The 2,825-nt window shown below is 45.6% G+C and overlaps 1 protein-coding gene across 1 annotated transcript in view; it reads left to right on the top strand.

Annotated features, from left to right (window-relative positions):
- Positions 1–2,825, top strand: part of TMC7 (transmembrane channel-like 7) — a 71,590-nt gene that overhangs the window by 17,841 nt on the left and 50,924 nt on the right.

Below are 2,825 nucleotides of genomic sequence, written 5' to 3'. Positions count from 1 at the left end.
TCTCTTCTCTTCTCTTCTCTTCTCTTCTCTTCTCTTTCTTTTTTGAGACAGAGTTTCGCTCTTGTCCAGGCTGGAGAGCAATGGCGCGATCTTGGCAACCTCTGCCTCCCGGGTTCAAGCGATTCTCCTGCCTCAGACTCCTGAGTAGCTGGGATTACAGGCATGTGCCACCATGCCTAGCTAATTTGGTATTTTCAGTAGAGACAGGGTTTCACCATGTTGGCCAGGCTGGTCTCAAACTCCTGACCTCAGGTGATCTGCTTGCCTCGGCCTCCCAAAGTGCTAGAATCACAGGCATGAGCCACTGTGCCTGGCAGAAGTTTATTTCTTGCTAGCATAAAGTACTAGGAACTGGGGGACTTTGCAGCCATTCAGGGATGCAGGCTCTTTCCATCTTGTGCCTCTGCATACCCCTAAAGCCTCATTTTTGTCTGCAACCAAGCATTGTGCAAAAAGAAAGAGTTTGGAGTATGAGTATACCAGTTAGCTACGCAGCAGAATAAATCATCCCACAACTGAGTAGCCTAAAACAATAGTTTCTCAAGTCTACCAGTCAGCTGGACAAATCCTTCTAGTTTCAGTTGGGTTGAATCTTTATCCATAGTCAGCTGTGGTTGGGGAGGTGGCTCTGCTGATCTAGGCTGGGGATCAGCTGGCTGTAAGCTGGTCTAGGGTGGCTTCAGCTGGGATGATCACATGGTATCATCATGATAGCTTGGGTTTGTTCGCATGGCAACAGCTGGAGCCCAAGAGAGGATCAGAAGCCTACAAAACCTCCTGAGACTAGGCTTAGAAACAGCTCAGCTTCCCTCCTACTGCAGTCTGAGGTCTAACCAGATCACAGTCCAGATTCAATTTGGTGGAAAGAGATTCCTCCCGCTAATGGGAAGAGCTGTAAAGTCACATGGCCACGGGGCATTCACACATTCATTGAGTCATTGGGAGTTTTGGGAGTGGGTTAAGAGCCAAGTGTGAAAGGTGCACATATCACTTTTCTTTACATTTCTACCAGAGAGAATTTAGCCACATGGTCATACCTAACTGCTGAGAAAGCTGGGAAATGTCTCCAGCTAGTGCCAGAGAAGGGGAGAATGGATTTGGGTGGTAGCTTGCCATCTCCCCTATTCTTGAAGAATTTAAAACATAATTTTCCCATTGACCTGGTGTAATGACAGAGGTGGGTATTTCTGCTTAACTCTCTAATTGCTTCCCCCACAGGGTCAGTAGCATAAATTCATTAGAAGGGTCGGGCAAAGTGACTCATGCCTGTAATTACAGCACTTTGAGAGACCGAGGCAGGAGGATTGCTTGAGACCAGGAGTTCCAGACCAGCCTGGGCAGCATAGCAAGACCCTGTCTTTACAAAATAAATAGATAAATAAATAAATAAAATAATAATAGAAAAATTAGCTTGGTGTGGTGATGTGTGCCTATAGTCCCAGCTGCTCAGAAGGCTGAGGCAGATGTATCACTCAAGCCCAGGAATAGGAGGACTGCAGTGAGCTATGATCATGCCACTACCCTCCAGCCTGGGTGACAGAATAAGACCCTGTCTCTACGAAAACAACAGCAAAACAAAATAACACATTGGGCTGGGCGCAGTGGCTCACGCCTGTAATCTCAGCACTTTGGGAGGCCGAGGCAGGTGGATCACAAGGGCAGGAGTTCAAGACCAGCCTGGCCAATGTGGTGAAACCCCGTCTCTACTAAAAATACAAAAATTAGCCAGGCATGGTGGCGGGCACCTGTAGTCCCAGCTACTTGGAAGGCTGAGGTAGGAGAATTGCCTGAACCTGGGAAGCAGAGGTTGCAGTGAGCCAAGATCGTGCCACTATACTCCAGTCTGGGCGACAGAGCAAGACTGTGTCTCAAAAAGAAAAAAAACAAAACAAAAATACAAAATAACACATTGGATGATGCACATTGGATGAAACACTGTGCCTTGTAGGTCTGAGAATATGTTATCTCTGGTTTTATTTTTAATTTGGGTGGTCTTGTATTCTCAAAAAATATTGAGAGTATAAATGTATTTCAGCTGGCACAGTGGCTCATACCTGTAATCCCAGCACTTCGGGAGGCTGAGGCAGGTGGATCGCTTGAGCTCAGAAATTTGCGACCAGCCTGGGCAACGTGGTGAAACCTGTTTCTACTAAAATTACAAAATTTAGCTAGGCATAGTGGCGTACTCCTGTAGTCTCAGCTACTCAGGAGGCTGAGGTGGGAGGATCACCTGAGCCTGGGAGGTTGAGGCTGCAGCGACTCAAGATGGCACCACTGCACTTCAGTCTGGGTGACAAAGCGAGACGCTGTCTCAAAAAAAAAAAAAAAAAAAAAAATTTTGGTGCTCCCTTTGGCAGCACATATACTAAAATTGGAATGATACAGAGAAAATTAGCATGGCCTCTGAGCAAGAATAACACACAAATTCATGAAGCATTCCTTATATAAATGTATTTAAAAATCAAATAAATAAATAAGTAAATAATAAATGTATTTTATTTCCCACTCTTTCAGATTCACAGATTTTGAATTCTTATAAACTGCTACTGCTCTATACCAAACTCTGCCACACCTAAGAGAGAGACATATTTTCTTCCATCAAGAGACTTCCAGACTCACTGGAAAAATGAAACTAACAGACTCATGAGAGCAGGGCCCATGTCTATCTGGTTTACCAGTGAATCCCTAGAAAGTGGCAAAGAAGGCTGGGTGCAGTGGCTCATGCCTGTAATCCCAGCATTTTGAGAGGCCAAGGTGGGTGGATAACCTGAGGTCAGGAGTTTGAGACCAGCCTGGCCAACATGGTGAAACCTCATCTCTACTAA

This window comes from Colobus angolensis, unplaced genomic scaffold (assembly GCF_000951035.1).
Source record: "Colobus angolensis palliatus isolate OR3802 unplaced genomic scaffold, Cang.pa_1.0 Scaffold598, whole genome shotgun sequence".
NCBI classification, from domain to species: Eukaryota; Metazoa; Chordata; class Mammalia; order Primates; family Cercopithecidae; genus Colobus; species Colobus angolensis.
The sequence above is the reverse complement of the archived record's forward strand: the minus strand, read 5'-3'. Positions and strand labels throughout refer to the sequence as shown.